A 14810-nucleotide genomic window follows, 5' to 3' on the forward strand; every position below is an offset into this window, starting at 1 on the left:
CTTCCTGCAGTTCTGCTTCAAAGCGGCGGACCCAAGAAGGCGGGCGAAAGAGCTTCAGAGTGTTTACAGATGCCTTATCACCGAAGGGGTGGGGAGGCAGCGAGGGGAGGGGAGGGCATCGGGCAAAAGGAACAAATTTCTCCAAAGCAGTTCAGAGCTCACCTAATCTGCTGAGGCGATCAAACAGTAGCTTAAAAGAGCTCTCCTACAAAGAGGGAAATTAAGTTTTCTGGCTTGTCAGTCACCCAGGATCTAGGCTGGTGGTTTCCAATGTGTAGAATTGTCCTTTACGGGGTGCTAATTACAGGATTCTGGAAGCAGATGTATGCGGGGGTGCAAACACACACACACACAAACACACACAAGCATATCATCCCGTATTTATGTCTGTGAGTGCGTGTCCATATAATTAAGAGAATGAAGTGCCTGGCCTCCGAAAGCACCGGGGAGGGAAGGTGCTCACTTTGGAAACCATTCTCTCTATTTCTGAGTTGTACTGGGGGTGCAGGGAGGGGGCCAGGGGAGTGGCTTTACCAAGAAGTCACCCACGAATTCCTTTAATTGCCTGACATGAGTAAGGGATAAACATATATTCCCTTTTCCCCCCCTCACCTAGGGAGATTCTGTTCTTCCCAAAGCTTCTCCCTGGAGAAGGGAAGTTGAATGCTTCTGCGGCACAGAAAGGCTAGCGGGGAGGCCAGCACGTCCGGAGCTCAGAGGCGCAGGAAGGAAGCCACTAGGCGTGCCTGGTGTCTGCCCATCCTCGGCCCCAGCAGTGAGCAAGGCTCAGGGCTGGAGCCTCCACATCCCGCCTTCGTCTTGGCGTAAGTGAGGCCCGGGCTGCTAGGAAAAGAGCCAGTTTGGAACTCGGCCTGATAGACTTGGTCCTGGTTCAGAACAGAGTACACCGCACAAACCACCATAACAGCGCCGGGTGGGAGAGAGAGGATGCTCCCATGTTTGGCTAAACTGTGGGCTATTTCCTTTACAGACGGCGCATTTTAATCGTGTTTAAGTATAGGTTTGTTGTGGCAGGGGGAAGAGTCCCTGTCATCCTTGATTTTCCCACAGAAGGGCTTGGCTTTCTTAGTGTCAGCCACTAAGTACCGGGGGTTCCCTGGACCGGCCGGAGCTCAGCCTCCGTCCTTCCCACGGAAGCCAGGCCGGGGCCTCAGCCACGGCAGGAGCATCTCTCCTTGGACCATCTCTGGCCTCTATGTTTTTCGCCACCTGGCCCGTTTCGGGGTCTCAGAGTTTTCAGTCTTGTCTTCTCTCTTGTGAGCATCTTCATTTTCTGGTGGACTTAATTTTTGAGGATGAACTGCCCTGTGGTCTCCTGGAAGAGAAGGCCTGGGCCCCTTCCACTGCTGTTGAGAGCTTAGGCCTCGGAGAGTCTGTGAGCTCTGAGCACCTCGGGGAGCTTCCTGAGAGGCAGGAAAGGGTCGGCCTTAATAGCAAGAACTCCGAAGCTGGACAGTGGGTTTTGGACTTTGTGCCCAGGTTTCCTGTTTCCTCAGTGTAAAATAGGAGTCACAACAGCGTCCACCTCCCAGGGCTCGGGGGGCGAGGGGAGGGCTAATACGTGTGAGGCCTTAGAATAGTGCCTGGTTCGGACGACTCTTAGCCATCGTCATCCTGCCCCTTGGGCGGTACCCGTGATGACTGTGTGAGGGGTTTAATCATCTTCCGAACTGGCCCACCGTGTGGTTCGGGGCAGAAACTCACAGAAGCCTCTAGCCCAGGGGCCCATGTTGGTGCTGAAACGGGACATTTCCCTCTGCAGCTGCTGCAGGAAGAGGTACCTTTGGGGATTTGTCTGTCTGCAGGGCCTTGGGACCCATGGAAAGGGTGCTTTTGGAGGTGACTCAGGGGTGGGCACCAGATCTGTGTTGACCCCTTTGGACGTGACTGTAATGGGCGTTATGTTCGAGTGACAGCCACCACCGAGGATGAGCCCCACCCCAGTGGGCCTCACACCTTCCATCCGTCCGTCCTCAGCATCAGTACCCGTGCTGGGGTTTCACTGTGTGTTTTTCCGTAAGTCTGTGGCTCCGGACTCTTGCCCCCAAGGTAAGATGTAAGATATAAGATGCACTAGCCTCCTCACTGATGCTCCTGACGGGTCTCCCAGCTTCCACTCAACCCCCGGGGCCCATCCCTCAAAAGCAGCCAGAGCCATCTATTCAGAGCACGAATCGGAACATCCTAACCTTGCCCCCCGCTGGAGTCCCTCCAATAAAATACACTCCCACATCTTTCCACAACCTGCTCTCCCTTGATGCGACCTCTCTGTTCTGCGTTCACGTCTCTCTGGCCACAACAGGCCACCTTCGGGTCCTCTGGCTCACCAGCCTGGGTCCAGCCTCCAGGTCTCGGCCTTTGCAGTCCCCTGCATCCAGATTCCGCTCCTCCCAGCTCCTTCGGCCCTTCAGATCTCAGCCCAAAGGTCACCATCAGAGGAGTCTTCCCGGACCACCTGATCCAAAGTGGCCCCTCCCCGGCCAGATCCTTCCCTCTTCACTGTGTGCCTTTTACCACAAACCACACTGCAAACTCAGATTGACAGTGTTGTAGACTGACTCAACAGCAAAGTCCCCGAGAGCGTGGTCCATCAGACACCCTCCTTTTCCACAAGTCCCAGGACAGGTCGTGGCCCACGTTGGCTTATGTACATACACATCTTTTAATTGATGGGTGAAACCCTGCCCTTGGACTATTTTGTGGGGACTCTCTGAAGGGCCTTGGACTCGGGATGGAGGGTTAGGGCAGATTTGGGGGATTCAGGTTGCAAATGCTGCTGGGCGACTTAGCAGCAACAGGGGCTTGGGCAAGTTCACCTCAATATCTCAGGCCTCAGAGTCTTAATTTATAAGAGGGGAGAACACCGGCATCTTGTAAGTGGTCTGGGTCGAGATCAGCCTGGCGCCCGGCAGTGAGTGGTAATTGCTTTCGTGGTCCTGGTCGCTGTTGTTAGGATGGGGCGGGGAGGTAGGCTGTCCTGACACATCTCATCAGCCCCATCCTAAATGCCAGCTGTCATTCCCTTAGTCCTCTACATGCTGTCACAAGGTCTGAATTAAAAGAAAATATTTTCCCTGGAAAGGCTAGTGCAGTCACTGTTTGTCTACCTAAACCTCAGTATGAATTTGTAGGCCGAGATCAGAGGGACTCCAGGGAAAAGAAACACAAACTTGTTTAAGGGTAAGAGAGGGACAAGCTTGTCCAGGTTAAAGATGGACCACCTCACAAGATCAGATACCCTGACTTCCCAGAGACATCAGAGGAAGCCCATTTGGCAGGTGGTCAGGCTGGGACTTGAACCCGGGCCTCAGTTCCCTCCCGCTGGGTGGCCCAGACAGTTTGAGAGCAGGGTGAGGGTCGGGGACAGGGTGGGAGGGGAGGGGGCAGAGCCAGCGGCTGGGCCAGGAGGTGGAGCAGAGTTCAAGAGGAAGAGCATCCACTCTTCAGTCTTGACCTAGGCCCGTGGCCATCGCTGCACCTGGCTGGAGAGACTCCAACCCCTGGTTGGCCCACTGACCCAGTTTCGATTTCTCCACCTGTCCTGGAAGCCCTGCTCCAGCCTGGCCTCCCAGGAGCACCTGCAGGGAGGCTCAGGCCAACGTGATGTGTCCCAGGCAAAATCCCTGTGTTCTGCTGGGGCTTGGCTCCTCCGGCTCCCAGGCTAATCACTGTCATCCTCCGTGGCCTCACGCCGTGATCGCCAGGGTTAAAGAGCTACAGTTGGAGAGCCACTTTGAACCGTGTGAATGAGAGGGTTCGAAGAAGAGAGTTGAAAAGAGCAAAATATTGGACTAGGGGGATAAAGTGCCACTTCTGGGTGTTGCCAGGAAAATCACTTTACATCTCTGAGCTCACATCGCGGTTTAATTCACCAAAGGCCGTTCTGCAATCACCATATGTTCTCTGCCCTCCTCCCCATAGACATAGATTATACTGAATGGTCTAACCCCATCACTGACCCCCAATCATATGAGAATGGCTGGAGACTGAACAAGTCCGGTTCATAGCCTTTCCCACGACTTGGAGATTCGGAGAGAGGGATGGTCTTTGAATGGGGATCACCCCACCGTCCACCCGGCAAATGCAGAGGAGCAGGATGCCTGAGGGAGGGCGAGAGGACCAGTGGTAAGAGAAAGGGGGATAGTAGGAGGACCACTGAGCCTCGGCCAAGGAAAGAGGCAGGTGTGACCAATTCCACTGGCTGGGCGCAGCCCTGCATCCTCTACCTGGGGCTTGAGCCCACCCAGGAGGCACTGGGTGTCTGCCCCGTGGTCTGAAGACAGGAGGGGACAGCGGAGACATCGCCAGAACAGAAGACTCTTAGAAGGGTTGTTTCCTGGTCTTGGAGTCTTGATGCCTCAGGAGTAGGAGCAGGGAAGGAGAAGGTCTGAAACATCCTGCTCTGAGTTCTCTCCAACTACAGTTACAGGTTGGATGCAGGTGAGATGAGCAAGACAAAGAGGCAGAGGAGGCGGTGCTGGGCTAGAAGTGACCGAGCCGAGCGGAGGCTGCAGCCCAGCCGGTGGAAAGTGCTTATTTCCGATGCTAGAAAGTCTGTGATTAATCTTGCTGGCAACACTCTCTCTTCTGAAACCCAGAGTGGCTGGATTGCAAGTGACAAGAAGTCAGGGCTGGGAGAGAAATGTTGAGGTGCTTCTCCAGGGGATTAATAAAAAGCCTCCAGAAGAAAAGGTTTAAAAGCTTAAATACTTGCTGATCATCCAGATGGGATTTTTGCATCAACATCGATGCCAGAGGCAAATGCAGACCATGCCTAATTATCCAAAAACAATTCTTCCCGGAATCACTCCAAGCTTCAGTCTTCTTTTAGCATTTCAGTGAGGGTGAGAGTCTTCAGGGGAGAGGGCAGAAGGAGACAGGCAGCGTTGAAAGCAGGAAGAAATTGGTTTTTTGAGATTCTCTTTTACAAGGACACCCACTGTAATTAAAATTGCAAAGCAAATTCACTTAGATGTACAAGTGCTTTCATTATTCCAGTATGAGATTGTAATCTTTCCTCTTTCCCTGTTCTCTCTCTCTTATTATACATACTTACAAAAATATTTATGTATATAAATATATATGTACATTTTTTTCCTCCCCATTTCTGGGCCATTTGAGACAGAGTTGCAGATATCACACCCTCTTTACCCCTTTTAGGATGCATTTCCCAAGAGCAAGGACAATGTCTTACAAAACAAAAGTAAATGACCAAATTTAGGAAATTTCCGTTAAAACAAGGCTTTTATCTATCTACAGTCCATAGTCCATATTCTGATTTCATCAATTATCCCAATAACGTCCTTTCTGGCAATGTTTGTCTTCTGGTTCGTAATCCAGCTAGAATCCAGCCACCTTCATCCCCCCACCCAACACACGCGGCGGGCCCTGGTTCTCCGGGATTCAGTCAGAGCATCCCACACATCTTTTATTTATATTAATTCTATTTTTCAATTCAGTCTTAGCTGAACCCCATCAATGTCCATCTTGTTTTATTTATATATTCTATATATTTGAAATTGGCATACCAAAAAGGGGGCATACATTATCTGATAAGATAAAATACAAATTAAGAATGAAACAGAAGGCAATGAAACAGAAGGGAAGAAAAACTAAAGCTGGGAGCTAGCTTACTTTCGTAGAGAGACACACCTCAACATCCTTCATGTTTGTTGCTGGAGGTGAACCGTGGTTCTACCTTGAGCTTTCTAGTGGCCCAAAGAAAGAAAGAAACAAGATCAGATGGGCATGGCCGCAGGATGGTCCCAGGTGAGGGCTTCTGTCTTGTAAGGTAGCTTTTTTTTTTTTAATGCTAATACTTACAGCTCATGATTGTGGTACATACTTTCTTTCCAGCTTCTCCAAGCTCATGCCTACCTGAGCGCCAGGGTGAAGGGAGACAGAAGCTTGGGGAAGCCTCGGAGACCGTGGTAAATCACCACGACACAGTGGCGTAGCTCTCCCGGCATTCTCGTCCTTTCTTTCCTGGCACTGTCCCCATTTGTCATTTCCTACGAAATAATCTAACTTGACTGTAGTTCACGTACATCTGGGTGTGCATCTGACCGATTCTTCTCTCCTGCTGGAGTGTAAGTTCCTGGAGGGCAGGGACTCCATCCGTTTTGTTCCCAAGCACCTAACGAGTGCTCCAAAGCTTTTGTTGAATAAACCATTGTCCCCAGGAACCTGCCTTTCCCCCTCCACACACAGGACCCACTGCATGTCACTCCTTCCTCCCCTGTGATGCCTACAAATCCTGAAGGAGCCAGATCAGTTTCTCTGCTTGAACGTGGAATGCAAATTCTCAGAGGACAGCTGGGCAGCCGGTGGACATTCAATAGCGCTCGCTGACAGATGGACACTGGGACGGGCCGAGTGGGGCGGAGATCGCGGCCGGCGTGGGCCGGGGAGGTGAGGACCCCCGCCCGCCTCCTCTGTCTGCTGCAGCTGCGTACAAGAGCCATCTGGGCCACACCCGGCTGGAAGGGGGGCCCAGTGGCGCCAGTGTTCCTTGCGAGCGCTGGGCAGCCTGCAGCTTGGCCCCACCACTCTCCTCCCCCGCGGATCTCAGGACCTCGACAGGCGCCTCGTGGCTTTAGGGCTCCAGCCCCCACCAAATGCTGGGCTCCCAAAGGTGCCCCACCACCCACACTGCCCTCTGGCCCCTTTGGGATCACACGGGGAGTGGCTGGCTCGGCCCCACATGTCTGTTCTCTCTCTGCAGCCACCACTCCCCGCCCCGGCCTTTCAGCCACCTTCATCCCTCCACCCAACACACGCGGCGGGCCCTGGTTCTCCGGGATTCAGTCAGAGCCTCCCACACATCTTTTATTAATATTAATTCTAAAAAAGTTTTTTTTTTTCCAGTGCTATTTACCATCTGTTTTCTCCTTTGGCTGAAAATAATTGGAGATGAAATGCCGGCTGCTCGGTCCCCCGCGTCGTCTCAGAAGGAACAATAGGAACAGACAATGGTTCCATTTTCTCCCCCAGCCAAGCAAGCTTGGATCCACTCTCCTCCCCGGGCTGCAGCAGCCACCCTCAATCCAAGGGGTGCCACATCCTGGCATTTCTTACCACCTGGCTGTTTGGGGTCCTGTGCACCTTGGGTCTAGAAAGAAGTCTTGTCCAGGGTTTGGCGGGGGAGGTCTTTGATTTCTATCGGCCGAGTTCACTCCTTTTCCTCTGCCCTGACCACATCTGGCGCATCTGATGTTCCACTCACGTTTGCACCATCTGTAAATATAAATAGCTTGGTCTTGATTCCATTAGAGGCCCATGAATGGAACAAAAATATTCCCAACTGACTGTGCTGTGAGGCCGTGGGCCTGCTGGCACCGGGCTCCCGCTGTCGAGAAAGGAAGCGGAGGCCGTGTGGGCCCTCCTTCCCCGGGAGCCGGACCTTCTGGCTTCCGGGCTGATGAGCTCTCGGCCTCCCTGGGTCCCTCTGAGTCACGGAATCGTAGGGAAATTACAGAGGGTCACTCAGCAGATAAAATGCTGAGGCCAGAACGGGCCGTGTTGCATCAAGTTCACAGAAGCAGGATGAGAGCCGGATTCCTCTCGCCCGAGTGCACGACCTGAGGGGAGCTGACCCAGGCCGCCCCCTCCCCGGGGAGCAGCCCCCCAGAGACGGATCCCCCGGGGCGTCTGCAGCCCTCGTCACTCAGGGCGTTTGTGGGCACCCCGCTGACGTGACACGGAGCCCTCGTCCTGCCAGCCTCATTCAGCTCCTCTGCCTTATGCCCACCCGTTGGCACGAGGGGTGCCGAGCTCACAGCAGAGGGACCCTCCATCATTAGGTGGGTGTGGCCCAGGGCGCCAGCGGGATTCCATTCCTCACAGGCACCCACTGACTTCCCCGCCTCCCTGCTGGAGGCCTTGCTGCCTCCTGCCCTGATCTCTGGAGGCGGCCACCTGTCCAGTCACTGGGTGCCTACCCCTCGGTGTCCAGGCTGCACTTACTCAGCCTTCAATCAATCTCTCTCTCCTTCTTCCTCTGTCGCTCCCCTTCCTCTCAACTTCCAAGCAAAAACCAGGATCCTTCTCAGCCTAAGTGTTATAGACTGCAGGTTTGTGTCTCCCCAAAATTCGTATGTCAGAGCCCTAAGACCCAGTGTGATGGTGCTCGGAAACGCACCCTGGGGAGGGAGTTAGGACATGAAGGTGGAGCCTTATGATGGGATTAGTGCTCTTGCAAGAAGAGGCCTGAGAGAGCATGCTCTCTGTCTCTCTCTCCCCTACATCCCCCTCTCCCACGTGAGGACAAAGTGAGAAGCTGTTCTACGAACCAGGAGGCAGGCCCTCACCAGACACCTGATCTGTGGGTGCTTTGACCTTGGATGTCCCAGCCTTCAGAACCATGAGAAATGACTGTGCATGGTTTCAGCCACCTAGCCCACACTGCCTGGGATGCTAGCCCTGGCACCCAACGCTCAGCTTCAGGGAGAAACCACTTTTGGCAAAGCTACCTGAAGCTTGACCCAAGGATGCCCTTGAACTTCACCTGCGTCCTCCCTGTTATCATGGCTCCCGGTTGCCTCTCTCCACCAGCACCTCCAACAGCCCCCCTACAAGACTGAATTTCCTCTCTAACCCCCAGAGTCGTTCACTGCTTTGTCTCCATCTCCTCCACCAGAGACTTTCCAACACCTGGCACAGTGGACATTCACCTCCACAGCAGAGGCCTCTGTGGGTCTCTGATCAGACAGCATTATTAGCCACCAGCTTGTCTGGGAAAATGCCCCATACAGTACCATCTGTGGTGTCACACACCAAAGGGGAATTTGCTCGATAAGTAAGACTGAGCTACTGGGTGTCATGGACTGAATGTTTATGTGTCCCGCCCCCTTCCCCACTGCCCAGATCTGTATGTTGAGGCTCTGATCCCCTGTTTGACTGTATTTGGAGATGGCGCCTCTAAGGAAGTAATTAAGGTTAAATGAGGTCCCAAAGTTGAGGCCTTGATCTAAAAGGATTAGTGTCCTTTTAAGAAGAGACACCAGAGTGTCTCTTCCTCTCTGTCTCTCTCCTCCCACAAACTTCTGCCCTCACCAGATACCAACCCTGCAGGCACCTTGATCTTGAGCTTCCAGCCTCCAGAACTGTGAGAAAGTGCATTTTATTGTTTCCAGCCCCCAGTTTATATTTTGCTATGGCAGCCAGAGCAGATTGACAAACCGGGTTAAACAGAGTGGAAGTTTCCAGTACAATCATCATTCATTCAACCACTTGTGTTCAGCAAATAAGTTTTTGCTGAGCTCCTCTGGAGTCAGCTGCTGGGCTGGCACTGGGGACACAGTGGGGACAGCAGGCCTCCTCTCCGTGCCTCTTACATGCCAAAGTGCTCTGTGGTTCTCAAAGAGGGGATGGAATATGCAATCCCTGCTCATATCTGACCACAAGAACCTTTCTTTAGGGAGCAGTGTGCAACAGATATTTTGAAGAAAACTCAATAATACTTTAGTCCAATAGGGAGATGGATTCTTTGGTTTGTGTTTCACCATGATTATTTGATCCAGCAGATTTGGGCTCCCATATTCAGCACCTAGTACCTGGCTGAACACTGGGAAGATTGAAAAGCAAAGAGAAGGCAGGGAGTTGGGAGAAAACAGTGTATTCTAGAGGGCAGGGGCCTTGGAATTGACAGACCAGGGTTCAAGACTTGAGATTGCTATTTGTGAGCTGTGTGACCTCTGATTAGTTACCTGACCTCTCTGTGCTTCTGTTTCTTCCCATGTAAAAGAAGGATATCTTGGAATCCTTCTGTGATGCCTCAAAGTAACACAGATATAAAGTTTTTGGTACACACAGCATGTGCCGTAGGTGGTAGCCATCACTAAGTCATGTGTAGACTGCACCCTCGGTGGGCAGAGATGGGAGGACTCAGCTGCTCTGGCCCAGGATCCATGAGCAAATCCCCCAGCCTCCTCCCAATGCTCATCCAGAAACCAGGGAAGCCAGATCCTGGTTGCCTTTGGGTCCCCCTCAGAGCCCCCAGCACTGTGGGCTGCTCTGTCCAACAAGCCCCGTCTCCCACATTGGCCCAGGGAGTCCAAGCCGGGCCCTGGGGAAATTAATCTGTATTTCTACTTATTCAGTGGTAACCATTCCCCTGCCCTTCAGTGGAGGCCTAATTACAAAGGCTTAATTCCACATCTTCCCTGGCGGGATGATAGTCAGCGTGCTCTTCTTTGACCTGCAAGGAGCTCACTGGAGTTCTAGACGGGCTGGATTTGCATTGCCACGCTTTGATCCGCTTTATCATCCCCCCCCAGAGAGGAGACGGGGAAGCTTTTTCAGACTTGCCTTTTAAGTGCACCTCGCCAGGCCTTTGGTGCCTGTTTGGTTTGGTTTTGTTTTGTTTTCTTGAACAGGGTTGCCCCACCCCACGTTTATCTTCGCTGTTAAAACTCTCTGTGAATCCACATTAGGGGTCAGAAAGGCCTATGCTTGCTGAGATATGGCATCAAAATGCAGCTTGTACCAGTCGAGGTTTGACCTCCCAGGTGTGTGTTAGGCGATATTTGTGTGTCTGCTTTCTCTCCCCTGTGTCCCTGGGGGACTGGAAGGCATACGGGACTCTGGGTCACAAGAAAGGGGCTTGAATCTGCTTCCGGCACTAGCTCTGTCCATGGCAGCGGGCGAGTTGCTGAATCCCTCAGGACTCAGTCTCTCTTTCTGAAAAGGGAGTGGGTTGAGGATTTCCCGACGTATCATTTGCTCCGGTGCTATAACAGCGTAGCACAGGCTGGGTGGTTTAAACAACGAACGCTGGAAGTCCAAGATCAAGGTGTCCCTGGGTTGCTTCTGAGGCCTCTCTCCTTGGCGGGAAGACGGTCACCTTCTCACTGTGTCCTCACATGGTCTTCCTTCAGTACGTGTCTGTGTCCTAATCTCCTCTTCTTAGAAGGACCCCAGGCATGTTGGATTAGGGGCCACCCTAATGACCTCCTTTTACTTCAATTACCTTTTCAAAGGTCCTCTCTCCAAATACAGTCACAAGCTGAGGTACTGGGGGTTAAGACCCCAACACAAGAATTTGGAGGGTGCACAATTCCATCTGCAACTCCGGATGTAACATAGGAGGAGATGGTTGTGTTACGATGTATAAGATGCATTGTTGAACCCAAACCTGGTGACAGCTCAGTGCCTTCTGTCACTGAACAAGTTCTCCTTGTTAGCAAGCACCTAAACAAGTTTCGTGCCCTACGATGCGGGGCGAGGAGCCTCTTGCAAAGGCCACCAGAAAGAACAGTGGCTGTTGGAGAATAGCCCGAAACGGCCTTAGACTGACTACCAGAGCTTGAATCCCATGCAAGCGACTCAAGCCATTTACGTGAGTTCTATGCTGGGCCTCGCCTGAAGGCAGGGACCATTGTAGGACCTTCGTGATGATGAAATGAGATAGCTGTGCTAAGCTCTGGACAGAAGGCTTGGAGCATAATAAGTGCGTGCTCCCTATGAGCTATGGGGATTACTTCCGGTTGGCCCCTCGGATGAAAGCCACCAACGGAAGACAGTCAGGCTACCCCGGGGTTTGTGCAGCTCATTTCTGGAGTTGGGTTATTCAGACTCTCCTTGGCTTTTTCCAGGCTGAATAGTTCCCATTCCTTTAACCTTGCTTCACAAGCCCTTGTTTCCATGCCTTTGATCATTTCTGCGGCTCCTGCCTGGACACTCTCCAGCCTCCCCAAGCCCTTTCAGGAGGGTGACACAGACTCAACCCAGCAGCCTAATGAGGAACTGACTAATGCAAGACCTGAGAAGGGGGATGAGCTGGGGGCCGGGGCATGTCACGGGCCTTTTATGTGTGTGGAATCCAGCTGGCTTTGAAGAAGGCAAGGCGCTCTGTTGACTACGGCCAGATGCCCTGGAGTTTCCAGGACGGGCTTTCTGGAGATGGTTCAGATTTCAAATATTCTATTTGATTGTCCCCATAAACCAGTAAAACATCCCAGAAGTCCTAACTCTTTCTGCTTCCACACTGCAGGTCCCGGCATGCCTTTTATACACGGACGTGACACTAGAATGTTCCCCCAGCAAGTCAGGGGAACAGATGACATCCTGATGCAAGGTCACATGATGGTAGTCCTCGATTTCGAAGGCTCTCCCCTTTTGCAAACTGGGAGTTATCCGTCATGCCAGACCACTCTTTTGGGAGTTTGTATTCATGGAACTATGACCACGTGGCGATCTTGCTCATGTGTCCTCAGCCTGGGAACTGTGATCAGAACTAGGACGTTTTCTCCTAACCCCATGTCTGGCCCCAGTCCTTAGCTCAAGGTCAGACACGTAGGAGGCACTCACCTGGTAGTCAGTGACCCACTGGGAGCTGGTCCTGTCTTCATTCTAAACATATAGCGACTGCTTTTAACCCTAAATATATCACCTTCTAATTGTACTATTGAATTTCATCCGGTTTTTGTAAGGGTCATGTTTTCAATTTGTCACGGTTGTTTTGAATTTTATTCTTGGCTTTCTGAGTGTGAGCCACCCCATCAAATTTAGCATCATGTGAGGATTTGATGAGCACAGCCTCCATCCTTTTGTTTAAGTCATTAGTATAGACCCGGCACTTAATCCCAGAGGAGCGGCATCCTTTCAAGTAAATGCCACAGCCCTGATTATGCAATAAAGCGTGGCTTTTCTTTTTGGCTGTAGAATGTGCGTTCATTTGCAGAACATTTACAAAATGCAGATAAGCATAAGAAGGACATAAAAATAACTTGTAATCCCACCATGCAGATGCATGTGCTGTCATTTGATGTGGCTCCTTCTGGTTAAATATATATATAGTTTTTATTTATATATATATATTTATATATATATATATTTATCTATTTATATATATATTTATATTTATAAATATATATATAATTGTGTATATATATATATATACACACAATTAATCAGCATGGATTAAGGGACATACATTTGTCCTTATTTGTGCATTTGATCATATAGCATGACTGGAGAGCTAGTTACTATTCATACTCAACTACTACACAGCCATTCCCAAATCGAAAGCTATTTTATATAATGTACACATACACACACGGAACCCAACTACAGTTGACTCTATAGAATATGGATTTGAATGGCATGGGTCCACTCATACAAAATTTTTTTTCAATAGTAAATACAACAGTTTTACATGATCCACAGCTGGTTGAATCTGAGGATGAGAGGAACCTGAGATATGGAGAAATTGTTGATATAGACGGACCCAACATAAGGGAGGCTGACTTTACATCATACTCGGGTTTTCAACTGCATGGTGAGTCAGCATCCTTAACCCCTTCCTTGTTCAAGAGTCAACTGAATATTTGATGAATACCACCTCCACGAGATGGTCCAAGAATATAAGGGTAGCACTGTTAATTCCTTTGAGAAATGCTTTCACTATACTGGCCTCTAGGAGATTTCCAATGTACATAGACATACTAAAGGTTCTGAGAAGTCCTGCAGTTTGAAAAAAAAACCCTGTATTTTTTTAAAACTCAACATTGCCCATATTTACTTACCCATAAGACCCTGTTTCTAGAAGTACCTATTACTATTTCTTTGAGAAACATTTGTAGAAATGCTGTTATAGATTAAATCTTGACATAAGACTGAAGAGTAATAATAATTTTTAAAAGCACTTGACTTAAAGATCAAGAGACCAGATCCCGTCTTTGCCTTTAATGTGCTTATGACCTTGGATAAGTTACTTTTGTCTGAGCCTTGGTTTAGCAAAATGATTGGATTCCCCTGGTAACCCCAACCTGCCATGCTTTCCCCTTAAAGAGGAATGAAATCGATCAGGGATGATGGGCGCTTCACAACATCATTTGGTTCTTTTCTCTGTCCCGCAGTAATAGTCATCATTTGTTTAGCACTTCACACAGGTTAACTCATTGGATCCTTACAACATCATCATGGCAGGTAACAGGAACTGAAGGGGTTAAATGCACGTACTTGCCCTGGGGCCACTTAACCAGTGAGGGGATGAGGATTTGAACCCCAGAGCTCCTGTTCTCAGTCACTAAGCTCCACCACCCCTATGCTTCCCCCACATGGGTGGTGACCAGCTCCAGCGTCTTCCCAGGAAAGGTTCAGCTGCTGATCACTGGCTTATAGGATTTATCTGCTCTTTCTTTCTTCAGAGGTGAGCAAGCATTTGTCACCTCCCCGCCCCTGGTCCTCAGTGATGCCACTAGGATACCATTTCCACCCCAAAATGCCCCAGTCCCTTGGACCCCCCTCAGGGGCACCTCCACACGTCCTCCAGGCTTGAATAAACCTGGCTTCTAAGTTCTCAGCTGCCTCTTCCCATCTCCAGGTGAGCCTTCCTTCACCGTGGAGACTTCATCTGATCTCCTGGTGGTATCAGATTTCTGGACAACCGAAGGGAAGGAGTCATTCCTGTTCACTGTCCCTGTTTTATTGGCTTCCTCTTCCCGTCTTTAACGGGAGTGGGAGGCCGGTGAGTTTGCACCAGCCTTTCCTGCCTGCTTATGCTACTGAATAAGAAATAGCTAAGATTTCCTGAGTGCTTACTACGTGGCCAGCACTAATCTTATCACAAGTACCCTATGAGGTAGCGTATCTTCAATTTACAGATGAATCCATAGCAACAGAGAGGTTGAGTCATTTGCCTAAAGCCACACAGCTTGTAGGAGTTTGAGCTAGGATGCAAATCCAGACCCAGCCCTTCCTCCCGGGGCTGTGTAATTATCTCCTCTGTAATAGTGCCTGTCCCTTTCCACCAGGCTCTTCTTCTCCTCTCTCCTCCCTACCCACCT

The 14810-nt window shown here is 50.6% G+C and overlaps 1 long non-coding RNA gene across 4 annotated transcripts; it reads right to left on the reverse strand.

Annotated features, from left to right (window-relative positions):
• Nucleotides 1-3874: 3874 nt before the first annotated feature.
• LOC140686340 (uncharacterized) lies at nucleotides 3875-7461 on the reverse strand. Of its 4 annotated transcripts, none has more exons than XR_012060080.1 (4): nucleotides 7330-7461; nucleotides 5899-7257; nucleotides 5674-5729; nucleotides 3875-4960 (listed from the first exon to the last, which is right to left on the reverse strand). It is a non-coding gene; the product is annotated as an uncharacterized lncRNA (long non-coding RNA). The 4 variants fall into 4 exon arrangements; XR_012060079.1 differs by having other exon boundaries at nucleotides 5656-5729; XR_012060082.1 differs by lacking the exon at nucleotides 5674-5729 and having other exon boundaries at nucleotides 6899-7257.
• Between the last annotated feature and the right edge of the window lie 7349 nt (nucleotides 7462-14810).

This window comes from Vicugna pacos, chromosome 16 (assembly GCF_048564905.1).
Source record: "Vicugna pacos chromosome 16, VicPac4, whole genome shotgun sequence".
Taxonomy (NCBI): domain Eukaryota; kingdom Metazoa; phylum Chordata; class Mammalia; order Artiodactyla; family Camelidae; genus Vicugna; species Vicugna pacos.